Consider the following 26,812-nt stretch of genomic DNA (forward strand, 5'->3'; position numbering starts at 1 on the left):
AATGTGGCTGAAGACATATTCACTATAAATCCAGGCTCCCTGTGTGGCCGGTGGCACCCCGCCAGGGTTGCCACTCCTCTGTCCTCTTCCCCCTACAGGCTCACGTGGCCTCTTTCCTGTTGTCCTGGTATATCAGGCCCTTATGCCCACCTGAGGGCCTTTACAAAAGGGTTTCTCTGCCAGAATTACTCTTTTCCCATATTTCCCCACAGGCCTTGGCTCGGAAGGCTGACATCCCTCCTCCCAAAGGCCCCCCTAAACACCCAATCTATTCAGAAGGCCTCAACTCCAGCTGCTCATTACAATCAACATAGGCCATGCCCAGGCCCCCTGCCCCAACCAAGTCATCAGGATCTCTAGGGGTAGGGCTGGGCTCCCCAGGAGACCCAAAGGAGCAGCCCGGGTTGACATCTGGGTTGTTACACGGCACCCTCACTGCAGTAGCCTATTTGTTCACTAGTGATTTCTGCATCCGCCACTAGAATATGGGCTCAAGGGGAGGGGCTGCCCCTGTCCCACTCACCCTGTGTCCCGGAGCCCAGAACAGTGCCTTGTGTATAAGAAGCTCTCAGTGTGTGTTTTTAGGAAGCAGGAGAAAAAAGGGAGGTCTAGAGAGATCGGGAAAGATTTCTTAGACCAGAATTGATCCTGCAGCTGGAGGTTTCTGATCCTTAGAATGATATCGCTGGATTGGGGTAGAGATGGGTTGCTTCCCCCTAAGATAGGAATTTTTTTTTTTTTTTAGATGGAGTCTCGCTCTGTCGCCCAGGCTGGAGTGCAGTGGCGCCATCTCGGCTCACTGCAAGCTCTGCCTCCCGGGTTCATGCCATTCTCCTGCCTCAGCCTCCCGAGTAGCTGGGACTACAGGCGCCCGCCACCATGCCTGGTTAATTTTTTGTATTTTTAGTAGACGGGGTTTTACTGTGTTAGCCAGGATGGTCTCAATCTCCTGACCTCGTGATCCACCCGCCTCGGCCTCCCAAAGTGCTGGGATTACAGGCGTTAGCCACTGCACCCAGCCAGGATTTTTAAATATATATGTATTTGTTGAGACAGGACCTCACTCTGCTCTGTTGCCAAGGCTGGAGTGCAATGGTGTAAACACAGCTCACTGCAGCCTAAACCTCCTGGACTTAAGTGATCCTCCTGCCTCAGCCTCCCATAGAGTTGGGACCACAGGTACACTCCACCATGCCTGGCTGATTATTTTGTAGAAATGGGGTCTCACTTTATTGCCCAGACTTGTCTCAAATGCCCGGGGTCAAGCAAGTATTTTAATCTCCTTTGGGTCAGAAAAGCTGACGGAAGCTGTGAACTCTCCCTAGAAAGATGCACACAGACGGGCAGGCACACGCTTCCTTCCAATTTCAGGAGGTCACAGACCCTGGAAAGCCCACCTGAGGCCAAGGTTTTCTCTGCCCCCATCTCCTAAATGCCCTAGAGTGGTGGTCCCCAGCCTTGGCTGCACACAGGAATTGCCTCGGGAGTTCTGAAAGTTATTGATGCCCGGCCCCCACTGCCAGAGACCCTGATGAGTTGTTCTGGGCTGCAGCCTGGGCATCAGGGTTTCTTCAGTTCTCCAGGGTGTTCCAGTATATTGGGACCCACTGCCGTGGCTCCATTCCTTACACAGGCCAGCCCCTCTGCTCCTCAGTGGGGTGCAGGCAGGCCTGGGGTTTCTGGTGCAGCAGCGCCTGGCCAGAGAGAATCTGCCTGGCACTCTGGCATCTGAAAAACAGTGTCACATGAAGCTCCCTGCACCATCTTCCAACCTGGGCTGCCTCAAGGCTCCTTCCACTCCAGTCTGTTACCCCAGAGCAATATTACTGTGCATGAGAAGACCTTTGAGATCACTGCACTTTCCAGAGGAGCCAGAGAGAGCAAGAGATGGCAGGTGGCACAGCAAGCTTGAGCTAAACATGAAGTAGAGAACTGAAGATTCCCAGTCCAGAGCTCCTTTCTCTACCTGCGGCCCTGTCCCTGCACACTGGGGCTCCCACATGGGAGGGATAAGAAACACTGGACTCAGAATCACAGAGATGGCCCTCGGCTCCACCCCTGGCTCTGCCGGGTATCTGCCACATGACCTTGGGAAACACTGCAGAGCTGCTCCCTTATCCACAGATGGGGATGCCAACCCAGCCCACCCACTGCAGGCGTGAAGGTGAATCACCATCAGGCTAGTGCATAGTAGGGCGCAATCTATGCTGGTGCCTGGCCCTCTCCTCCCACTCTCCCTGCCTGAAGATGCCACATCTGCCACACCTTGCCAGCTGTGTAGCCTTGGGTGATCACCTTACCACTGTGTCTCAGCTTTCCCACCTGTAAAATGAACTTAATAATGGGTTGTGGTCAGGCTTAAAGAGTTTGTATCTATAAAGTGCCTGGCACCCAGTAAGTGTCACATAAATGTTACCAACTATGGTGATGACGATGATCTGGAAAAGTTGTTGTTTTCCTGACCAACAGTCTGAAGCCCTCTGAGGCCTGATCTAGTCTCTAGCCATGTGCCCACCCTGGAGAGGCTATGTGCCGGAAGATGACCACTGCTGCTCCTGGGTGAGGGGCTGGCAGACAAGCAGGACCAGGCTGGGCCACCTAAGGAAGGAGGAGCCTCTGCCCCTAGCCTCCAGGCTGTGCCACTGGGAACTGCCTGAGACCCAGAGGTCCAGCCAGTTTGGTGAGTTGGGCATCCGATCCCGTGGGAGCTCAGTCTGCCCAGTCGAGCAGAAAGGGGAGTGAGAAAGCCTGGCTGGGCTATTGTGCCCTGGATGCCAGCCCATCCACAGGCACTCCACCTGCAAGCTGGTTCTTGGCCACCAGCTCTCTTGTCCTCTAGACTTTGTCCTGATCGCTCATGGGAAGAGACTAGGCACAGACGGCTGTGTTTGTTTTCATGTTGGACAGGTAATGTGTTTCCTGAAACCCCCGCTGACACCAGTGCCTGGCTTTTTGACCTCTCACTATCTTATTTTTCAATCTCTGGTCTTACTCTTATTGTTGATATTAACCCCCACCCACCAGAAAAAAAAAATAGCTGCTACTCTGGGCAACAGAAGAGTGAGCATAAGCAGGATGAGGGCCTCAGGTTTCCTTTAAGATCTAGGGTTCAGCCCAGCCACAGTGGCTCATACCTGTAATCCCAGCATTTTGGGAGGCCGAGGCGGGCAGATCACCTAAAGTCAGGAGTTCGAGACCAGCCTGGCCAACATGGTGAAACTCCATCTCTACTAAAAATACAAAAAATTAGCTGGGCATGGTGGCAGTTGCCTGTAATCTCAGCTACTCAGGAGGCTGAGGCAGGAGAACTGCTTGAACCCAGGAGGCAGAGGTTGCAGTGAGCTGAGATCGTGCCACTGCACTCCAGCCTAGGCAACGAGAGCAAAACTCTGTCTCAAAACAAAAACAAAAACAAAAACAAAATCCTAGGCTTCAATCCCAGCTCTGCCTCCTCCTAGATGTGTGAGCTTGAGCAAGAGAGTTATTAAACCCCTCTGAGTCCCAACATTCCCACCTCTAACCCCAAGATGCTGGTGGGATCCCCATCTCATGGGATTGTTGGAGGAGTAGGAAACGACACGGAAGGAGCTTTGGGGTCACTGTCAGCTCCTCACCACACAGTGAGGAGATCCTGCCACTACTACCACCACCAAGGTTGGAAGAAACACATCCAAATCAGACCTTCCCAGGAATCACAGGATTTCAGAGCCCAAAGAGCCTCCCTGTTTGTCTTAGAGATTAAGGAAGGGACCCTGTCACAGGATCCCATGAACCAGTGAGACAGGCTCCGTCTCTCCTGAGAGAGCTGGGATTGACAGCTGACATTTGGGAAAAGGAGGCCGGGGTACAAGAGCAACACAGGCCAGCAGGCACCCCTGTATATTATGCCATTACTCACCGCATCCATGCAATCTCCATAACACCCTCACCTGCTGCCCAAATGAACAAGGTAAATGGCGCAGCCCACCGTCCCACCCTTCCATACCTCTGCTGCCTACTGCCTGATCCCCCAACCCTACCCCAGATCCCTGAGGCCTGACTCTCAGCTTCCTTTCAGGAAGGAAAAGAGCAGCTCCACCAATCCTGACCGGGACATTCCTTCAGTTTGGCTGATGAGGCTGACAGATGTGGCCCTTCTCAGGAGGTTTTGCTTTGAAACCCTAGCAATGAGACTGGAGGGCCTTTAGGTAAAGAAGGGGGCCACTCTGACAGGAGAGTGCAGAGTGGGAACCAGCAGATACCTTGAGCCCACCAGCATTCCTGCCTGGACCCCATGCAGCCAAAGAATCAAGCTGAGGCTGAGCCATAGCCTCTGACCTCTTGCTTTCCACAGCCCCCTTGCTTGACTGTTTTTGGCTTCTTAGCCAGCTGCTTGGGCCCCAGACAGCCCCCACTCTCTCCCAATGCTAGGTGCCAAGACTCATGCACTCAGATTCACAGTGCCAGAATGGCCTTTGACATCACTAGCTCAGCCCACACTCCTCAGATGAAGAGACTGATGCCCAGAGAAGAAAACGAACCCCTACCCCCAACCCTTCTGGGGAATGCGCATGTTCAGTGTGTATGTTGGGGAATAGGGAGGGGACTGTGTAGGGCAGTCAGTGTGTCCCAGCCTGTTTGGCATCATGATACACATTGAGAAGTATACCTATTTGTTCAGCTCACTGGGACGGACAGATAGAACTACATCTGGCTTGAGGTTACTAGCCTAGGGCTCTGTTCTCAAGGGCTCCAGAGATAACCATCTCGACAGCTCATTGATCGGAAAGCTCTAACCTAAAGGGATATTTAGGAGCTAAAGAGAGCCTGCAAGAAGCCTCAGATTCCAGAGGACCTGACAACAGGATTCCCAGGTGGGCTCTCAGGGGCCAGCCACCTTTTGAGGCCCTCTCCCCAGTGCCATAACTGGGGGCAGTTAAATAATGGGCCCTGAGAGAGACCTAAATTCCAAATCTCATTTCTCAGTATCCACGTGACCTCTGGCAAGCTGCCTGCCTGCATTGAGCCTCAGCATTCTCATCTGTAAAATAGGCTATCTAGAACCCTCCAAGAGGAAACCAGAATCAGCGTGCCAAACCCAAGGTTGTCAGCATGACAGAGACAGAGGATTCTGGGAAGAGGTCCTGTTAGGTCCCACAGCAAGGAAGTTGCATAAAGATTGTCCCTTAAGGCATGGGATGGAGACAGGGTTCCTGCAGACTGCTCCAGGGAGGTCACCACCACCAAGAACTTGAAATGAGGTTAGGCAGAGGGAAGACCTAGGGGCAAAAGGAACATTCATGAAAGCATCCACTATGGGAGTGTTGCTTCACTGATCTTATCTCATTCAGCCCCCAAACCCCAGGCAGGATTCAGGAGGGTGGCAGCACTGGCCCCGGTCACACAGGGGACAGTGGTGCAGCTGAGCTCTGCCCTCCAGACTCTCTGACTCTGGAGTTCAATACCCTACTGACTTTGTAACATTGCTTCCCACCACCAAGGTAATCGCAAGGCAGGCAGCGGGGGTCACTGCAGCCAGGTATTAAAGGGGCAAAGCCTTGGTCCCAGGACTGTAAAATCAGAGCATCCAGAGGTGAGGCCAGGCACCTGCAGGTTTAGCAAACACACAGCATTTCAGAATTCTCTCCCTCCACCAGCCAGCCATGAAGGAGGTGGACACAGAGGGCCGAGCTGAAACAGCAGGACATGAAACCAGTCCTAGCCCTCAGAGGGGACCTCATAGGGCACACTGTCCTCTCAGAATACACAGCTCATGATCCAGAGGGCCTAAGGGGCTGCCCTCCCAGGGGCCTCCCAAGTGGCCCTTCTGTGCTCAGTTTCTCTCCTGAGCCACCATGCACTGCAGTTCACCAAATCCCCACTCCAGGTTGGCCCGGAGCTGGAGTGAAACAGGAAACAGATGACTCCAACTCATCCCTGCCCTCAGGGAGCACCCAGTCCAGACAGGCACAGACATGAACGTGAGCAATTATACAAAGCAGCCTGCTGACTCCATCTCCCTCCAAAGGACAAAAGGGGCTCTCTAGAACACAGACTCAAGTGTTTAACAATGACAAATGCGAACATGTTTGCATGATTACTAGCTAGACATTGTGCCAAGCCCTTCACGTGGCTCAGTTTATCCCTGCAATGATCCTATAAGTACTGTTCATCACCCCTCTATACATTTGCAGAAACTGAGACTCAGGGTGGTCAAGGGCCTTGCCCAAGGTCACCTTGCTGGTAGGGCAGAGAATTGAACCCCAACAGTCTGACCCTCCCAGAGCCCCTGAGCTTTGTTGTCACACCATGCTGCCTGCAGAAACAAAGTTGTAAATGACAGGTAATGAAAATTACCCCACCAAGGCCCAGCCTAGATTAATTGAGCTTTATGGCCCAGCTTCCAAACCCAACCAACTGAAGACACTCTGGGGCGACACTAGGCACCAGTGACCAGCTTGCACACTGATCCCAGAGCATAGCCAGCTAGAGTAGGTGGCTAACAAAAGGGTGGGGGCCCTGAGTAAGGTGATTAGAGAGAGGGATGGGGACTCTAATCAGGGACCCCACATGGCAGCAGGCAAGCCTTTTGTCACATCGTACCCTCCCCAGGCACTGAGCTCAGGAAGGTAGAAACAGGGCTGCTGAAATGCTACCTCCTCGAGGCAGCCTTTCCAAAACATTCTCCAGCACAGACTTTCAGGCATCACCATATGGCAGCCCTAATTCTCTCATCATGAGAATTTAGGATAGACATCAGACAGGCATAGGTTCAAACTCTGGTTCTATTTATTTACCCTTTTTATTGAGACAGAGTCTCACTCTATCGCCAAGGCTGGAGTACAGTGGCATGATCTCGGCTCACTGCAACCTCTGCCTCCCGGGTTCAAGAGATTCTCCTGCCTCAGCCTCCCATGTAGGCAGGATTACAGGCACACACCACCACATCTGGCTAATTTTTGTATTTTTAGTAGAGACAGGTTTCACCACGTAGACCAGGCTGGTCTTGAACTCCTGATCTCAAGCGATCCACCCATCTCAGTCTCCCAAAGTGCTGGGTGGGATTATGGCATGAGCCACTGTGCCTGGCCTGTCTACCCTTTCCCAACTGTCATTTAACTTTTCCGAGCTTCAATTCCTTCATCTGTCCAATGGGCTGATCCTTCCTGCTTCCCAAGGCTTAGTTCTCAGTACTCTGCAGGCCTTTAGGAGTATTTGATGGGCAGAGAGAAGAGTAAGTGAGACACAGTGAAGGCAAAGTGATGCACATAGGTACGGGGACTCTGTCTCTACAGATGCTTGGGTAAAAGCACAGAGAGATGGGCCAGGGGTAGAGGGTAGGGGTAGGGGTAACTCCAAGAACTTGGGGGTAGGGGGTCTTCTTGGCTGAGAGCTAGCTGAAGGCAGCTCGTCTTTCTCAGCCTCGGCCTCCCCGAGGTGAGAAGAGGACAGGGCAGGGCTCTGTGGGGCCTCAGCCCTCTCTGAAGTTCTTCTCCCTCACCTGTCTCTTCCCTTCTGTGGGGGTCCCTATCTCCATCTGTGGCTCCCTGGAGCCATCCCCTCTTCCTTGTCACTTGCTGTTTCTGTCATCATCTAAGTCTCTCCCTTTAACATCCCGAGAGCCTTGGAATACCCAGTGTCCAGGGCAACCTCATCCAGCCCACAGGCCCCAATCTCTAGCCTACTGAGCCCTCTCCATGACAGGAGCCCAGCTCCTGCAAGGGGTGGCCCTGAGAGACCCACTTCCACAGTCTACTGCAGAGATCTGGGCCCGCCGAGGCGGGAATAAAGGGGTTGTGCTTCCCACAGAGGGCCCCTGGTTCCCAGGCAGAGAAGCAGCCATTTAAGCAGCCCAGACACTTGGCAGCTCCAGCAGGAACGCTGGTAACAAAAGGAAACCGGCATGGGCCTGTCAGGCCTCCCTCCCCAGGGCTCCCTGGGCCTCTCCTCTGGGTTTGCTGAGGGGCTTGGGCAGAGCAAGGTACAGAGGGGAGAGTGAGAGAGGCAGGGACAGAGAGACTAAAAAGAAAGACACAGACAGACTCGAGGGTGAAGGGAGCCTCTGGTCCCCCGGAGCACCAACCTGCAGACCCTGAGGCCCTGTCAGGTCTCACCAGGAAGTCTAGGGGAGCCTGCGGTGAGGCCGGCCTGGGAGCGCAGGCCCTGCTGACCCAGGAGGACCCCACACCCACCCCTGGAGCCAGGCCAGCTCCCAGCTCCTGCTCTGGGGCCACCCCAGAGACTGCCCTGCATGTTCCGTCTCCCCCTGTTTTGTAGCCAAGAGTCCTGTTTCCTCTGTGCCTCCCAAGGAATGGGCCCACCCTCTAGCCTCCCCTACCCTGCCCTCTCCCTACCTCCCATTCACAAAGACCCTTCCCCAGCACGTCTTTCTCAGCCTCGGCCTCCCCGAGATTCTAAGAGCGGCAGTACTGTGCCCTGGGAAAAAACCCAGTCCCCCACCAAATGTGGTTCCTGAGTGGGCTGCTGGCCAGGCCTTTACGATGAGAAAGGGCACGGCAGTGCTCTGAGCCAGCCACTCTGAGCCCCCTAAGGAAGCTGAGGCAGACAGAAGGGACCTGACCTCAGCCCACAGCAGCTAACACAAAATGAACATCTGGGTCCCAAACAGCCCCATCCAATCCCTTCCACTAGAGCAACTCAGGGCCATGGGGAGGAAGAGAGAAGGGGAACGAGCCCAGCCAGCTTTAGGCTGTAATCAATCACTCCCCTTCCCCAAACCTCAGCTTACCTGTCTGTGCAGTGGGGACAGTCCCTATGCCAGCTCCTAATGCAGGGTGGAAATCTGGGACCCCATCCCCGCTGGCCCAGTCCTGAACCTAGCCCTCTGCCAGCCTCTCCTCTTCCCAGGGCCAACCAACTTTCCATTGCTGATGGACTTAGCCAAGAATTTGGCATCCAGTGAGAGCTGGGGCAGGCAGAGAGGGTAGTGAGTCCGGCTGTGGGCTTGGGCGAGTTCCCCTCTCTGGGTAGTAATGGTTCATTCCTGTCCTAGAGGGAGGCGTGTGGTTTGGGGAGTAAAACGCTCTAGCACAATAAAGGGAAGTGTGGTCATCATTATCACCATGAGACGGTCCTGGGCCACAAGGAGCTAGAAAGGGGGTGTATAGATGTTCAGACAGGTGAGAAGGAAAGGTGCTAGGTGCTATTGGAAGTGGTCTGTCCCCAGGGGCCAGGCATGGGACATGTGGCAACACCATCGTGGTCTCAGATAGAACCAGGCAGGGCCTCACACCTGGGCTGGCTCCCTGGCTCTCTTCCCACAGGAAGATAGGGGCTCAGAGAGGGGCTCCCTCCTTCCCTGGGTGACCCAGTAAACCAGGCACTACACCAAGAGCATATGGGCCTGGAGAGCCTCCAGGTGTCCAGAGGAAAAGGGGACTATTTGTTCCCCAGTAGGAAAATTGATATGTAAATAAGCAGCCACTGGCCTGACCCAAGCCTCCTGGGAGGCCGCCCTCAGGTCGCCTGGGCCCCATCCTCTGGTCTCCTGTTTGCCGATCATGTGTGATCCTGAGAACACAGGACACAGAGTTATCTCTTTCTACAGATCTGGAAATTGAGGCTCAGGGGGGTTAGTAACGTGCCCGGGGAGGGTCACAACTTGGAACTGGCAGAGTCTGATTAAATCAGCCTGATTCTGTCCCTGTGCCCAATCCTTGGCCCATTATCCACCGAGGACACCCCCTACCTAGAGCAGATATAGTTCAGGCCTTAGGCCAAGCCCAACCAGGCCCCCCACTAAAGGGGGTCGGGGTGGGTGGCGGCAGAACGTAGCCTGAGCCCACTGCAGGGAAGATGAGGGACTGGCATTTCCTGAGTGCCGTGAACCCCCAGGCGCCAGTGCTAGATGTTTTGCACTTTATCTCCTGCAAGTATCAGAAGTTATCAACAAGGAAAGTAGCTTTCTTACTTTCCGACGAAGGAAACCAGGGTTCAGAGAAGGTAAGTGACTTGCTGAAAGTCACAAGCCTGAGAGTTCCAGGTCTGAGGCTAACCTTTCCCTAGCATGCACAGACTCAGCTGCACGCCCTGCCAGACCCTGCAGGGGCTTGGACCCACACCAGCCACAGGCCCTGCTCTCATGCCTCACTGGGGAGTTAACCAACCCGGTCAGCCAGTTCGCCCACTGCACAGAACCCGAGAGAGTTGAGTTGGCTTGGCCAGAGGAGCAAGGCTTCCCCGAGGGAAGAAAGTGGCTGGAGCCAGGTGTGGAAGAATGAGGAAGACTTAGGAGGAAGTGATGGCATTCAGGTGAAACTGCAGGGCCCAGGCACCCACGTGTGAGAGACTGGAAAATTCTGCATGACGTATTTTAGAAGAAAAGCACAGTTCCCAGGAGAAGCAAGCAGCTGAGCTGGGAGGAAAACCTGGGCTGAACCCCTCCTTCCCCTCAGCACCAAGGACCTCATGTGCAAGGCCTGGGCAGGAGTCAGAAACAGAGACAGCCTGGACCACCCTGTCTTGCCTCCCCATGGGTTCTTGGCCAACAGCAAAGATTCCGGGCCAGCCCTTTCTGGGATCCTGGGCCCCTTGCACCCAGGACCCACCAGCCCAACTAAAAGCCCTGGGATCCTTCATCCTAAGGCTGAGAAGAGAGAGAAAGAGTTCTCCCGTCTTCAGGGCTGGGCCCAAGATGGGCTGCAAAGACAACCCAGGTTCCAGTCTTAGCTCTTGCACCATCCCTCAACTGCCCGCGGGATTCTGGGCAACTCACTGCTCTGTCATCCTCATCCTCTGTGAACATAGGCTTAGTAATAATGCCCGCCCTATTTCACAGGGTGCTGGAAGGCTTGAGGGATCAGGAATAAGTACATGAGAAAATGTCCACTGCCAAGAGCTATAAAGCATAAGGGATCATTATGAGAAAGGAGGACTCAGATGTCCCAAGCCGGGAAGTGACTTGCCCCCAGGCCACACAGCTAGGCAGTAGCAGAGCAGGATTTGAAAGGGGTCTCCTGCTGACCAGCCAGTGCCCTCCCACTGCAAGACCCTGAATCCCAAGAGAGCTTTGACCCTCGGGCTGACCCTCTCTGCGTGGATGGCGGGTGGGGCGGAGGCTGCTTACTCCACATTCTGGCTCCCTCCAGAACAGGACCTGTTGCCGTCCCAGACCAGACCCCAGCCTTGAGTTCGAAATCAAAAGCCCAGCTCTGCCCCTTTCAGTTCTGTGACCTTGGGTAAGTTATTTCACCTCCTGGACCCTCGGTTTCCTCATCTATACAATGGGACCTGGTGTTAACCCCTACCTGGGGTGGCTGACCTGACATCATGGCTGCAAAGTGCCCAGGATAGGGCCTGGCACACATTAGATGCTCAACAACTGAGGCTTCTCTCTTCTCCCTCTGTTGTGCCTGCCGGGTGAAGCCCAGGTTTGACAGGAGAAAGTTCCTGGCTTCCTGGAAAAGCTGCCCAGAACACTAACTGGGAACATAAACTGCTGGAGAACACTAGACCTTGGAAGAAGATCACGTTACTGAAGAGTTAGTCGGGGGATAAGAAGTGGAGCAAGGTGCTCGCTTCGGCAGCACATATACTAAAATTGGAACGATACAGAGAAGATTAGCATGGCCCCTGCGCAAGGATGACACGCAAATTTGTGAAGCGTTCCATATTTTTATACCCAAAGGATTATAAATTATGCTGCTATAAAGACACATGCACATGTATGTTTATTGCAGCACTATTCACAATAGCAAAGACTTGGAATCAACCCAAATGTCCATCAGTGACAGACTGGATTAAGAAAATGTGGCACATATACACCATGGAATACTATGCAGCCATAAAAAAGGATGAGTTTGAGTCCTTTGTAGGGACTTGGATGCAGCTGGAATCCATCATTCTTAGCAAACTATCACAAGAACAGAAAACCAAACACCGCATGTTCTCACTCATAGGTGGGAACTGAACAATGAGATCACTCGGACTCAGGAAGGGGAACATCACACACCGGGGCCTATCATGGGGAGGGGGGAGGGGGGAGGGATTGCATTGGGAGTTATACCTGATGTAAATGACGAGTTGATGGGTGCAGCACAGCAACATGGCACAAGTATACATATGTAACAAACCTGCACGTTATGCACATGTACCCTACAACTTAAAGTATAATAATAATAAATAAATTTAAAAAAAAAAAAAAAAAAGAAGTGGAGCAAGATCCCAGGGCAGAGATGGTGTGGAGGAACCTGCCTCCCCAGGCCCCTCACTTGGGGCCAGCACAGTGGTCAGGGAAGGCCTCTCTGCTTCCACACCAGACCTGCACTGGAGAAGTTGAGGTGGGGAGCGTGAGAGGGCCAGGGTTCCAGTACTAGCCCTCCTACTTTCAACATCCTCAGACACAGCAGGTCACCTGTCAGAGACTCAATTTTCCTTTCTGTAAAATGGAGATGCGGATAATCCTCTTGTCCTCCTGCACAGAAAGTTCCCAAAGGACACATGGGAGAAGGGGTGGGGGCAGGAGGGGAAGTGAGTTCAGGCCTCACAAGATGAGCCTTTATTAAACAGGACAAGGTTCCTACTGTCAGCAGCACCAGGAGCTGAAACTCACCACAGAACCCCACCCCGCCCCATCCCACTACTTTACTGGTACCCAAAGTATGGTCCAGGGCCAGCAGCTGCAGTGTTCCCTGGGAACGTGTTAGCAATGCACATTCTCAGGTGGTACCCCAGACCCACAGAATCAGAAACCTGGGGGTGGGGCCAAGCAATCTGTGCTTTCACAAGCTGTCCAAGGGACTGATGCATGTCAGAGTTTGAGAACTACCGCAACACCCGCCACCCACTCTGGAGAAAGTTTCCCTCACTGACTCATCTTCCCACCTCCTCCTTTCCAGGAGACTGTTGGGGAGGAAGGAGTCACTTCGGGGAGAGGTCATTAAATAGTAAAGAGAGTCCATGATTAGTTAATGACACCACAGGCTCCCAGAGAGGAGAGGGTCAAAAGTCAGACTGTAATTGAAGAGAAAACACTCCCCTATATCTATCTGCCTTTCTCCATCTCCTTCTCTTTCACAGATACACATACCCTAAAAGCCTGCTCCTCCTCCTCCTGTGGGTGGGCCAACTAGAACCAGGGACAGAGAGAACGCTCCCCCACCAGTAGGGCTGAAGCGAAATTGGGAGACTGGTTAGGGTGGGAGATTCTGGTCCTCTGGCCTTGAGTTTAAAAGCCATCTGACTTGGAAAGACACTTCTAGGAATTCATTCCATGGAGCTCATTAGAGTTGAGTACAAAATATACATAGGGACAAGGCGATCATTATAGCAAGGGGAATACTAATGAAAAATTCAAAGGGCCTAAATGTGCAACGGCTGGGGAATGCTTAACCAGGTCACAGCAGATTCCTATGGTGCAATACTACGGAGCTGGGAAACTTGCTGGAGAATGCTCAATCACATGGGAAAACCCTCCCTATACAGTGTTCAGTCAAAAGTGGCAGTGCAGGAAGTGGTTTGTGTGGTACAATCCCAATCTTGTATGTGTGTGCTTTTTTTTAAGGCCAAAACACCAAACTGTTCACAGCAGTTATCTCTGAGCAATTATTTCCTCCTGCAGGTCTGTTCTTTACCGCCTGAATTTTTCCACCAAAAAAAAAAAAAAAAAAAAACCCTCTTTCTTCAATAATCAGAAAGTTTGGGGGGTTTCAGAAAGTTTGGGGGGTTTCTTGGGGTAGCCATTTGGTTTAGATAAAGTTTTTAAAAGAAAATATCTCCTTCCTATGTCAGAATCGCTGGCCTGGGGTCTTCTGCTACAAGAATTGGTTCCACCAGGGAGTTTCCACATTGTGTGTAATTCCAACAAGCAAGATCAGGATCAACATGGGGAAGCCATGGGTGGGCGGGTTTGCTCAGATTCCATCCCCTATTTTCTAAGAGTCAGTTCTTTCCAGAAATAAAAAATCATGAGCTCTCCAAGACTTGAGGTGTGTGAGCAAACGCTGGATGTGGTCCATGGGATCAGACTGGGCAGGTAGGTTGACTGCATGGAGCACAGAGCTGCTCACACCACCAAGACCCTGTGACTCTAGACATAAGCCCTCAATTTTGCCCTCAACTCTATGCCAAGAGCACCCAGGTCAAGGCTGGGCTCAGATAGTCTGGGTACCAAGACTGCAGAGACCTAAGGCCTCTGCTGACCCCCCACCAGAGCTCCACACAACCCTGGAAAGCTCCTTCACTCCAGACTGGGGACCTCAGCCTTCAGAGAGGAAGACTCCCTGTCATTTCCCCCGAAGTAATGACAGGAACAGCCTTTGTTCATCATCACCACCCTTATCCTCTGGTTTCATTGAGGGTGCACTCTTCCCTGGGTCTGCCACGAAGCATTTTACCAGCATTATCTCATTTAATCCTCATAAAAACCAAGGCTCTGAGAGGCCAAGAAACTTGCCCAGAGGTGAGCAGATACTGTGCCCATAGCTAGGTCTGGCTGACACCAATGCCTAAGAAGCTAGAAGAACCCCAAGCTGTAGGCACAGCCCCAGTGGTTCCCTGACTGCAACTTGCAGGGATCGTTAGGGATTCCTATATGCACAAATTTTGAGAACCATAATGCCATGCTATACCATCTCCTGGCAAACAAGGAGACTTGCTCAACCCTGCCAGGAGAGGGTGTGGGGCAGAGAAAGTGGATAAGAGGGGCTTTCAGATGGAAAACAAGTAACTAGTTCAGAGTAGAGGACACATCCTCCCTGCCTCAGTTACCCCACTGCTGTGTGTTCAGAAAGGCCGGGGTCAGGGAGGTGGGCTACCTACATGTCCAAAGGTGACTCAAGGCCTAGACACTCACTTGCTCCATGACCTCAGATAAATCAAACCTCCCCTGCCGGTTTCTATTTCCTCTATATACGATGATGTCTCATAGGTCCCATTGCAAAAGCATTCTAATATTCCACTTTTTAAGACAGTGAGTGGGAGATGGTTTTCCAACTGTACTAGTAGAATTTACCAATTGTTACTATTACCAGCAACAACAAACATTTATTGAGTGTTTACTTCATACCAGGTATCATTCAAAACGGTTTATGTGTACACGTGGGAACACAGACTCCCCTCTCCATTTGTTTCCCAATGGAGGGACCTCTGCCAGGGAAACACCTCAGGCCTTGCTCCGCTGCCAGCCCCCGGCCCCCCCCCCACCCCCCCCCCACCGCCCCCCCCCACCGCCCTCTGGCTTCACGCCATGCCCCAGGCGGCATATGATTGGTTCGTCTTAGAGACACATAGGGCAGGCTCAGTAGGGCCCTGCCCCTCGAAGAGCCAAGTTGCCCGCAGGGAGAGTTCTGTCTGGGCTGTTGTCTGCTCCTGCGGCCTGGTCCTGCAGGAGGCTGGTTCCTGTCCAGCACTTCCTGTGGCGGGACGGGTAACTCTGCCAGGTCCAGGACAGGCCAGTCAGCAAGCCCTCTGGGCCCCAGATCTAAAGCCATGTTCTTCCGTCGGCTTCCATTTGGGGCTCTGTCTTCCATGTGTGTTTAGCTCATTTAACCCTCACAGTAGCCCATCCCTATTTCACAGATGAGGAAACTGAGACTCAGAATGGTCATTAAGGCACTTGATCTCAACTACTGTTCAAAAGCTTTCTAAACACCACCCAACACTCAGGGCGTGTCCACCGCAGGGGAAGGCAGATTACACTTCTATTCTATTACACTCCTCTAACTCTTGTCTCCCAGCCTGGGTGGTCGAGGGCCACAGACACGACCACAGGCACTCCCTCCAAGTCTTCTGAGGCTTGACAAATTGATATTCACTTCAAACCAACATCCCATCCCTCCTTCGAAAAAATATGATTTATTCACAAAAAGAACTTCAATGTAATCCCAAGTTCGTATAATACATTTTTTGTTCAAATATGTATGGTATGTTTTTTATAGCTTCATTGTAGGAATGGGTTCTTTTTTTCTTGAGCATAAAAAAATATGGGCTCACTGTAGATTTGGAAAATAGGGGAAAGTAAAAAGATAATAAAGGTCTATAATCTAATCTATATAATTGCATTTCATAACGGGTGCATTACATGTAGTTGTCTACATTTTGGCCTGATTGAGTAGAGTTGTAAGGGAGCAGCTCTGCCATTCAGTCTCTGCAATGGTTTAGGGCAGCAGCTGGGACCTGCCCACCTACAGCCTTCCTTCCTTCCTAGGCTGCAGGAGAATAAGCCAGGCCCCCAGGAGTCCTTCCCCTGAATAAAACCCTGCAGCCGTCCACTGTGGCATCACATTGTGCCTCACTTACAAAATCCAAGTGCAGCAAATGCAAGATAATATAGTTTTGTAGCCCAAGAAGGGCTATAACTTACCCAAGGTAACACAGCAAGTAAAAGATGAGCTGGGAACAGAGCCCAGGTCCCCTGATCTCCAGACTCAAGCTCTTCAAAGACTTACAACCTGCTTCCTATTAATAGCACTACCAAAAACACCGAGCACAGTAGCTCATGCCTGTAATTCCTTTGGGAGGCCAAGGCTGGAGGATCACTTGAGGCCGGGAGCTTGAGACCAGCCTGACCAACATGGTGAAATCCTATCTCTACTAAAAATACAAAAATTAGCCTGGCGTGGTGGTGCATGCCTGTAATTCCAGCTACTCAGGAGGCTGAGACACGAGAATCACTTGAACCCAGGAGGTGGAGGTTGCAGTAAGCCAAGATTGCACCACTGCACTCCAGCCTGAGCAATACAGTGAGACTCTGTCTCAAAAAAAAATAAATAAAAATAAACGCTACCAAAAACAGCAGGAACGTACATAGTGCTAACTATGTGCCAGGCACTGTTTTAAATGCTTCATGTGCATTAGCTCGTATATCATTCTCAAACAACCCTATGAGATGAGTACTATTGTTGTCTCCATTTTACAGATGCTGAAACTGATGCACAGAGGGGTAAGACACAAAGTCACGCCCAGCTGGTAAGTAGCAGAGGCAGGAATCATCCTTAGGCAGTTTGATTCCAGAGTCTGTGATCTTGCCTAGGCTTTCTTCCCCACTCCCCTGGGCCCAAGCCCAGCTGGGACTCAGGAAGGCTTCTGGAGCACTTGCTGCCTAAAAGGAAGAAAACCAGCCTAGAAGTCACCTCTTTTGGCCAAGGTCACGCTGTAGTTCCATGGCAGAGCCAGGATTTGAACCCGGGCTTCCTAATGCCCAGCCCTCAGGGCATTGTTCACTTCTATACATTGACCCTGAGATCCAAGGCCCAGAACTCTGAACAGCTCCCACACCAGATCACCCGTCCACAAGGCAGGGAAAGTCAAGGGGAAGAGAGAAGGGGCAAAAGCCTCCCCTGCAGGGTAGGAGGCCAGAGGGGAGAGTAGGGCTTCCCAGAGCTGCCCACCTGGGGGTCTGCATGGATGATGTCCAGGATGGGCTTCCTGGAGGCCACCATCCCATTTCTCCAGGCCCCAGCTTGAGTCCCCATAGGATAGCAGCACCTTCTACAAACAACTGTTGACTCCAAGATGCTCTTTCTGGCTGAGTCAGAGTTCACTAAAGGCCAGAGTGGCCCCTCACTGGGTTGGGGCTGAAGGAAGTCATGCTGCTCCCCTCTCAGGAGGGTAAAGGCCAGGCATCAGCAGAGAAGCAGAAGCTCTGCCGAAAGCAATCCCAGGACAGACAGCGCGTTCCCATCTCCCTGGATCCAGGTTGCAGAAGTGGGGCCCGCGGACCTGAAGCGCCGGGCAGCGGCATCCAGGTCCTGCTTCCTGGCTCTGCCTTTGCCAAGGAGTCACCTGGTATCTGGCACCAAGCTGGGTCCTGCTGATACCCCCGAACCCACCCAAGAGAACCACTTACCTATTCATTCAGTCATCGATCCCCAAGTGCCTGCTGTGTGCCAGGAATCAGAGATATAGACAGGACAGGGCAGTGCCTGTCCAGGAGAGCTCGTGGAAACACGTCACACACCACAAAGCGACAGTGTAAACAAGCACAGAGGAGAAGGTGAAGGGCAAGGAGGGGCTTGGGAAAAGCAGCCAGCAATGTTCAGACCTACTGCCCCTCAGGAAGCTGAGCGTCACAGTGAGGAGACCCAGCCGCCCCCAGGAAGAGCCAGAGAACCCCACATAGCCAGACATGACCGCCGTCTTGGGGCACACACGTATTGGAGAGGCGCAGAGGCCCTGTGCAGAAGGAAGGTGTTCTGGGAATGTCCCTGGGGGCCTGAGAAGGAGCCTGGCACCAGCCTTGAAAGACCAACTAGACGCAGCAAACAACAACGGCTCTCCTTTATCGAGCATTTACTATGTGCTAGGGATAACAATTCTAAGCATTTCATGTGTACTTTTTTGTCCTCTGCTCATGCCCTATGAAGCCATGACCATCATTATCCCCATTTGCAGGTTCAAAAACTGAGGCTCAGAAAGGGTTGCATAGCTAGAAATTGGCAGGGCCGAGATCTCAACTCTAAAGTCCAGTGCTTTACTGCCATGCCGCACCATCATCTCTCTAATCTGTGAACAGGCAGAAGGTAGGTAAAGGTGCTTCAGGTGGGGGAAACAAGGTAAGAACAGGGAGGCAGGATCAAGTGCTCTGTCTGAGGGGAGCTGCCCAGCTCCACTGTGTTGGGGTTGTTTGTGTGTGTGTGTGCACGCCTGAGTATGGGTGGGTGTTCACAGATACGCCCTATTTTGCAAAGGATAGATCCCAGGTCCCAGAACTCCCTGGGAGCCAAGGAAAGAATGGGGCATCCGCAAGTCAGGGAAGGAATCCCAGAGAGGAGACGAAACTTATCTAAAGTCACACAACACACAAACAGCAGAGCAGGAGCCAACTCCAAGGACCAGAACATGGGTCTCTTTCCTCTATCAGCTGCCTCTCCTTGTCGGCACAGTGAATCAGCTGCTGACAGGAAAACCACAGTGGAGGGGAAGCCCAGGGGTGAGTCAGGAGCCAGCCAGCCTCCGAGAGACAGCAGCTGGGCCTGTTGCAGAGGCCCCAGGTCTGTGGTTGTCTGCCTCTTCTCAGGGCAGCGTCAGGGGCGAGGGGAGCAACACGTCCCACACCACTCGCTCCATGTTTACCTCTGGGCTTCCCCTCCCAGCTCCTCAGACCCCGGCTTAGTGGAGGGGAAGCGGGTGGGTAGGGCAGTTCCTGCTAAGATTAAACGGGTCCTGTCCCACGGAGAGGCCCAGGCCAAACAGTCCAGGCTCTTCCCTCCCTTCCCACCTCTCACAGAGCCAGCTTCTGGCCGTTTGATCTTCTTGATTAAGTCATAACCGCCCCCCGTGAGCTTCCCGTGGGGCGGAGGAAGTGGGTATAACGGTTTGGAGCAGAAGGCCAAGGCCAAACCAGAAGCAGGGGTGCCAGCTGGCCCCAGATGCTCCAAATCCAAAAGAACACTCAGGACTTGGGGCTGCTCAGCTATGGGTTGAGTGGGAACTGTCTGGTCCTTGGGGGAACCCCAGGGTAGAAGGGGATAGGTGATGGGAGATTCCAGGCTGTGACTCTAAAGTGTGAGGCCTCAAGACAGAGGGGGCCACCCCCACATAGCAGAAACTTCAGAGGAGCCCAGGGAAGCCAAAATCCTGCCCCAGTCCCCCTACTGTGGGAAACTTGTACCTTGACTGCTCACCCACTGCCAGAGATAGCACAGGGTGACCTCTCACCCCTACCCTCCCTGGGCTGGGATGGGAAGGAGGGACCAGCAGGCACTTCTTCCAACCACCCCGCCCCCACTCCCAAACTTACTGCTGGCTGGCACAGGCTCCCACTTTTTGGCCCAGATGCCTCCCCTTCATGGGCAACCCCCCCCCCTTGTAGCATTCATCACCCTCCCAGTGCCCCCACCACTCACCCAATCCAGCCACCTTCCTGAGCCCCTGGTATGTACCAGACAGGATGGGGAGGAGAAAGAAGTGCAAAGGTGCTGGAACAGTCCCCTTCCACCCCTCCAGTGGCGCCTTCGCTATCCCCATGACTGGTGTCTCTTCCTTCACTCCCAATTGCAGACATCCCCAAAGCCACCCAGACCCCTTCTTCCCTGTCACTGCAGCCATTGGTTCATTATTCCTTGACTGCTGGATCCTCCACCCCAGCACATCTGGCACAGACTGACTTTCCTAAAGTGCTGCTCTGTTGTGTCACTCCTCTCCTCAGAAACCTTCAGTGGCTCCCACTTTCTGCAAATCAGATCCAAAGTTCTTACCCTGGCATTCAAGGCCCTCTGTAAGCTGATTCCACCTACTGGTCCCACTGTGTATCCCCGCACAGTCCCAAACTTCAGCCAGAATGAGCAACCTAGCAGTTTCTTGAGACTTCTCAGGACAGGTTGACCTCCCTGCCTCTGCCTAGGCATTTTCCTCTCCCCAAGACACCATCTTCATTCTGGGTGCCGAAATCTTCCCAGTCTGTAAGGCTCTGAAGATCCCTCTAATCCTTTTTTCATTTATCTTGCATCAGAGTCACTGGTATTCTTGTGTAAGCCCCTTCCTGGATGGTAAGCAACCTGAGGGTGCAAGCCTTATGTGGTTGCTTGTCATTCATCCAGTGGGAAGGGCAGGTGGTGATGGCGAGGGCTTTCTTTTAAGGCTCACTAGGTAGGCTCTGTTGAAATGAACGTCTCCTCCTCCCTACCTCAGGCACCACCTACCAGACCCTCTCCCTCCCCACCATACCAAACTCCAGTTTATGCCACTTCAGTGCTTGGAGAGACTGTGGTCCCATGTTGATCCAAGCCAAACCAGGACCAGGAGCCCAGGCAGAAAGTCCTATTCAAGTCTCACCCCCTCCAGGAAGCCTCCTTACCCCCACCCCCTGCCCTGGCTTCTCAAGTGTCTCACTCTTCTGAACACCTCCCCCTGCCCTACATACACACACGGTCTCCTGCACACAGCGCAGCCGCCAATCCATCTCTGTCCCACAGCACTTTCCAGTTTGTTCCATACTGTACAGCTTATCTCCCAGAAGATGCAGGGAGCCAACATAATGCAGCACCTTCAGTGTCCTTCGGTGCCCAACCCTGCTTACATATCAGGTGCCCACATTGCCCCTCGCCTCCATCCCAAGCCAAGTGTGCAATGGTATAGCTGGATTCCAGCCACTAGGGCAGCACAGACCCATGAAATCTCATCTGGTCATAAGCCCTGGGTGTGACTGATCCTCTCTACAGGGACATGGTAGGGATGGGGGAGCCCTCATTGTCAGCAAGTCAGGTCTGGCTAGTTCACCTCTGTACCTCTAGCTCTCTCTAGCATATAGTAGGTGCTCAGTAAACATTTTTAGACGTATTTAACTCAACACTCACCAACCTCAAGCAACATTACAGAAAACTCAGCCACTCTTTGTTCCAGATGACAGTCCTCATCCCTTAAATAGAGTGATGTTGGTAGCAGTTGGCAATTTCTGGCTCTCACAAGGTCAGGAGGGGCTGTAGCCAACCCCATCTCTCCAAAAAAAAAAAAAAAAAAAAGGCTTATTCCGCATAGGAAGCAAGCCCATCACCTGCCCATCCGCATCAAAGCAGCTGTCACGGACGGAGGTCTCACTGGTTTCCTGGCGCCTTGCTAAGTAGTGTATACACAGTATTCTATTTAGTGCTTGCTCCTGCCATTGGATGTTGCCATTATCCCTGTTTTACAGGTGAGGAAACTGAAGTTTGGAGGGGGAATGGAATCCAAATCAGTTTGATCCCAAAGCCCAGGCCCTTGACCACAGAACTAGGCTGCCCCACTACTGGGGCCCAGCACAGAGCACCCACGGCCACCAGGAACAGAACCTGTCAGCCGAGAAATTAACCCTGGGTATGCTGCAAGAGCCACTGGGGCCCTGGGCTTGACCCTGGGCGCAAGGATTGGTGGCGTTTTCTCTTCTCTTCCCCAGTCACCAGTGTAAGAACTGTTCCCGTTTCCAACCCCCTGCTCAGGCCAGCTCACCTGGAAAAGCCCCACTGCGTTTCCAACTTGAAGTCTTAGGGGGTCCGACTCAGCTGAACTGTCAGAAATTGTGGGAAGCAGGTGAGGCGGGAAATGGAACCTCCTTGCTTTGGCCTCCTGTTCCCCAGAGTTCATGGGTTACGAGCCCCAACCGAGGAACCAGTGCACTCTTTAAAGCAATTCGCTTCTCTTAGTCCCATTTTGCAGGGAGAGAAACTGCAGAGGGCAATGCGATGGGAACACCTGTGGCGACCTGCAGCCTGTGCTCACCTGCCAGCTCTCACCTTCCGGCGTTTTAAGTGAGAAAGGGCAACGGCCGCGTAGAATTAATCTGGTTCACTTCCTCCTGCTGGAACCTGGGAGGTCCAGAGCCGGGTGGAGGGACGGACCCAGGATCACGCAGCTGGTGCAAGCCCGAGTGTGAGAACTGGGGGTTCAGGACTGGGGGCTAAAGCTCCTTTTCACCCACCAGCTGCCCCGACCTGTCACTAGTTCCGAGGAAAGCTGTCCGAGACGGACCGCAGAAGCGGGGGTCAAAACTAACTTTGCCTCTGGTTGTCGGGCAGGCTCCCCCGGCCTGCTGCCCCCTTGCTCACCTGCTGGTTCTGCTTTCTGCTCCGCGCTGCAGGCCCAGCGTCGCCCGCTTGTGCCCCAGTCAGTGTCGGACTGCGCAGCCCTGGGCTCAGTCACTCCTCGGCCCCCTCCTGGCTGCAGCCGGGGAACGCCGCGGACTCGGCAGGCCCCGCCCCCCGGGGACACGCCCCCTCGGCGCCCCTCCGCCGACCCCGCCCCCGAGCCCTTTGAGAAGGCGGTGCGCTCCCGCCGGCCAGGCCCCGCCCGCTATGGCCCTATCCCGACCAGCCCCGCCGCCGGGCCCTGCTGGAGTTGAGGCCCCGCCCCTCTCCCCGCCCCGCTACGGCTTCTCTCTTCTATCCCGGCAGCCCCGCCCCCAGGTTACACAGGGGATGAAGCCAGCGCCGCTCCAGCCCTGCCCACTCACGGCGCTGCCTAACGGTCCCGCCCAGCTCCCGCCTACCTCGTCCTTCCCGGTCTCCCGGGCCCTCCCAGCGCCCCTGCCTCCTTCACTTTCTCTTTCGTGCCCACCCCATCCCTCGGCCTTAGTAGGGTGAGGCCACGCCCCTCCCCGCCCCAGCCCCGGCTCAGCGCCTTCCTAATCCTGGCCTGCCCTGCCCCTCTCAGCTCCGGGCGGGTAGCCCTGGGGCCCCCACGCTGGCATTCCAGGGCGGGTGTATCCGGGTGCAGCCGGGGAACGGCGTGGGAGCGGTTTGTGTTCCAAGTCGGGGCCTCTATCAGGAGGCGGCCTGGGCCCAGGCACTTTTTGAAAATACTGACTACCATTGATTGAATCCTTGCCAGGGGCCAGGCTCTATGCCAAGCGCTGTATAAAGTTCTAGTCCTTGAATTCCCACAACTCATGGGTACTCTCGTTGCGCCTATTTTACTAATGTGCAGTTTAAGGCTCACAGAAGGGAAGTCACGGCCTCTGAATATCATGGAGGCGGGCGTGAGCGGGATTCAGCCTCAGGTCCTGAGTCACAGGCTTGAGCTGCCCCAGCTTGCCTGGACTGGCCCCTGGGGAAGTAGCCCAGGCCAGCCAGTGCTGGGGCAGTGCCCAGCAGCTGCCTGAGGTGAGGGAGGAGGTGTGGGTTGAGAAGAGTGGCAGGAAGGACTGCGGGCCTAAGCCCTCAAAGCTGGCTTTCTCCCTGAAAAAAAAGTGACCCAGAATTGAGGTGCGCTGCAAGAATTCTCTAGATGGCTGCGGTGCCCACCCTGTGTCCCAGCCTTCTGCGCCCCCCCAGCCTCCGGGGGACTAGCTTCAGGCAGATTAACTGGTTAATGACCAGGGGCATTCATCTGGGCAGCTGACGAAGCTCTTTCACTTCCATTATCACATTGGCATCTCACAACACACCATTGTGGGAGGGTATGATTATGAGCGCTTTGTCTGGGTGGAGTAGGGGCGGGAGCTGGATCCCAGCCCAGCAGTGTAGTTCTCACAGCGTGGTCCTTGAACCAGGAGCAACATCATCTGGGAACTTGTTAGGAATGTGGATTTTGAAGCCCTATCCCAACCTACTGAATGGAAAACTGTGGGACAATTGGTTTGAATACGGCCTCCAGGTGATTCTGAATCACATTCAAGCATGAACCACTGTTGAGAAATTGTAAAGAAGTTAGAGTGGTCTGAGAATCACACAGACCTAGGTAGCTTCCTGGTTGCTTTTTAACCCCAGGACAAGGCAAGATACTTAACCTCTCTGGGATGAGCCCTTAAACAGGGAATAATAATAAAAAGAGCCATAACAATCATGCCGATCTTGACGGTGGCTCTTGAAGATTACATGTGACAGCATTCATGAAGTATTTGGCCCACCATCTGAATGCCGTACATGCACAGAAAATGTTCTCTTTTTCAGCAAAAAGTCTCCATAGAATTCCCACACCAAGTCAGAGGAGTGAGGCTGGGGAATCCTTTAAACCCAGCAGCGTGTCCTACCCGCAGAGAGACACCCTCTATCCTGCTAGTGGTTCAGATCCTAACAAGCTCCTAGGTGATGTGGATGCTGGTCCGGGGACCACACTCTGAGAACCACTGTGCCATTCTGTCTTGGGCTGGGTTTCAGATTCCCTACCCTACCCAGCCCATGCAAAATGGGCATAAAATATCCTCCTATTCCACCCTACTCCACACCCCGTCCCTCCGAGGTGGGGGTGTTTGTGATGGTGTATGACAGATGCTCCTGACAGTGATAACTTGACTTAAGCATACCCTGAGAATGGTCCTGTATGGCAGATGCACCCAAATGTGTGTTTGGACTTTTGAGCTAAGGAACTCGGGAGTGACCAACCTGGAGATTCATTCCTTATCTGTGAGGAACATTTGAACCCTGGCCCATCCTGTGGAATGCAGGCTGTACAGGGGTTCAAGGTTCTTTGGGGCCAAATGAAAGTTATCAGGTGGAGGTTGTTAGGGGGAGGGTGCTAAGTGAGAATGATGTATAAACTGTATCCTTTTTGTAAGCGGTTGTGGCTCTCTTGCCCAGCCTGCCATGGGACTGTACAGTTCTCCTTTCCAGCCCACTGCCACCTGCCATTCCTGTGTGTAAGCTTCCCAATAAACCCCCATGTCCCAGTTGCTGGCTCTGGTCTCTCCTTCAGCCTCTTGAACCTAGTGCCATCCCTGCTGAAGTTAATAGGGCTCCAGCACGACAGATGGGACTGGCCATTGGCAAAACAGCTGGATCCCCTCACTGTCCCCTTGTCCCATGAAGACATTCCCTCATATTAGTCCCATCTGCTATCCCTTGCTGCCCTGCCACTCCTGGTTAGAGATAGAGGCAGCTGTGGTGACATTGAGAGCAGTCTTCAGGCAGCTTCTGGAATCTCTGCCATACTCCCTGTCATTGTCTGAGCCCCACAGAAGAGTGTCTCCCTGTAGGAGTGCAGGGCCTGGGGCACTGGTCCTGTTATGCTGACCTACCCAAACACGGAAAGCCCAAGAGTGCAAATCAAGGACCAGATACCTTGTATCCAAACATTTAACAGACTGTGAAATAAAATGTGTATTTTCCTGCCTTGACAAATGTTCTTTCTAATGACCAGGAAGACCATGTTCAAATTTAGAATTATTGGACTCTTTAGAATTGTATGCAAGAACATGGCAGTGCGGGAGGATAGCCTGGCCCTAGCCCTCAGCCCACCCACTCTACTTCTTTTCCCACCCCATCTCTGTCCTATGTCACAAGTGGCCTAGGACTCAGGCATGTGGACACTCCAGCCCACATACCCAAACTCTGCCCACACGCCTTGCCTAGAGCCACCTCTTGGTTACCTCTCTATGGGTGCACGCTCCAGGGACAGGATGTATCCTCAGGAGGATGGACCTGGGCAGGCAGCTTTGTAAACCTTAAACTGACTGGGGGGCTGGGCACAGTGGCTCACACCTGAAATCCCAGCCCTTTGGGAGGCTGAGGCAGGAGGATTGAAGAGCTCAGGGGCCAAGACCAGCCTGGGCAACAGGATGAAACCTTGTCTCTACAAAAACTACAAAAATTAGCTAGGCGTGGTGGCAGACGCCTGTGGTCCCAGTTACTCAGGAGGCTGGGGTGGGAGGATCGCTTGAGCCAGGGAGGTGAAGGTTGCAGTAAGCTGAGATTGCACCACTGCACTCCAGCTGGGCAACAGAGCAAGACCTTGTCTCAACAAAACAAAACAAAAAAACCAGCTTGGGCGGATTAGGTGGTCTAGGTTTTTAAACACCCAAAGCATGATCAAGGTCAGGTGTGGGCTCTGGGTGACCACAGGTGCCCTCTTGTCCAGGTCTATGGTGACACTGCCATTTGGCCTTGTCTCCCCAGCTTCTAGCACATGTCCAGAAGCTTAAGGGACAGTTGTTGAGTAGATGTGCATCTGAGTCTAACTTAGTCCATTTTCTGTTGCTATACTACAATACCATAGGCTGGGTAATTGATAAAAGAATTTTATTTCATGTAGTTCTGGAGCCCGGGAAGTCCAAGGTCGAGAGGCTACATCTGGTGAAAGCCTTCTTACTGCCTCATCACATGGTGAGAGGGCAAGAGCATGCCACCTCAGGTCTCTCTTCCTCCTATTATAAAGCCACCAGTTCTCATCATGAGGGCCCTATCCTGATGACCTTATCTAATCCTCCCAAAGGCCCTACCCCCAAATACCATCAACATATGAATATGGGGATTCAGTTTCCAGTACATTCAAATCATAGCAGAGTCATTCACTGAAATATCACATGGGGTTGGCTCCCTCAGCATTGTTGCTATCTCCTCTCTTCCAGCAGAAGGCAGGCTTTGTCATGACTCACCTTGGACATTTTGCCAGGCAGAGAGCACAGACACTTCTAGTGAGAGACTCCACCTCTGGAAATTCTTTAGCCCATTCTAGAGGTGGAGCCAGG

General features: G+C 53.1%; 1 protein-coding gene and 1 non-coding gene across 7 annotated transcripts in view; one reads left to right on the plus strand and one right to left on the minus strand.

Annotated features, from left to right (window-relative positions):
- CD82 (CD82 molecule) overlaps window positions 1-22,531 on the minus strand; it is a 55,890-nt gene extending 33,359 nt beyond the window's left edge. For 3 of the 6 annotated variants that reach the window (XM_077963082.1, XM_077963079.1, XM_077963080.1), the window contains exons 1-2: window positions 22,458-22,531; window positions 21,862-21,919 (exon numbers count right to left, since the gene is read on the minus strand). The gene's annotated coding sequence lies outside the window, so the exon portion shown is untranslated. The remainder of the gene's footprint in view (window positions 1-21,861; window positions 21,920-22,457) is intronic. The other 3 variants (XM_077963081.1, XM_002799571.4, XM_028833496.2) reach the window with 1 other exon arrangement.
- Window positions 11,510-11,616, plus strand: LOC114672597 (U6 spliceosomal RNA). The gene has a single exon (XR_003722984.2). It is a non-coding gene; the product is annotated as a U6 spliceosomal RNA (small nuclear RNA).
- Window positions 22,532-26,812: the final 4,281 nt, after the last annotated feature.

The sequence above is a fragment of the Macaca mulatta genome, chromosome 14, assembly GCF_049350105.2.
Source record: "Macaca mulatta isolate MMU2019108-1 chromosome 14, T2T-MMU8v2.0, whole genome shotgun sequence".
NCBI classification, from domain to species: Eukaryota; Metazoa; Chordata; class Mammalia; order Primates; family Cercopithecidae; genus Macaca; species Macaca mulatta.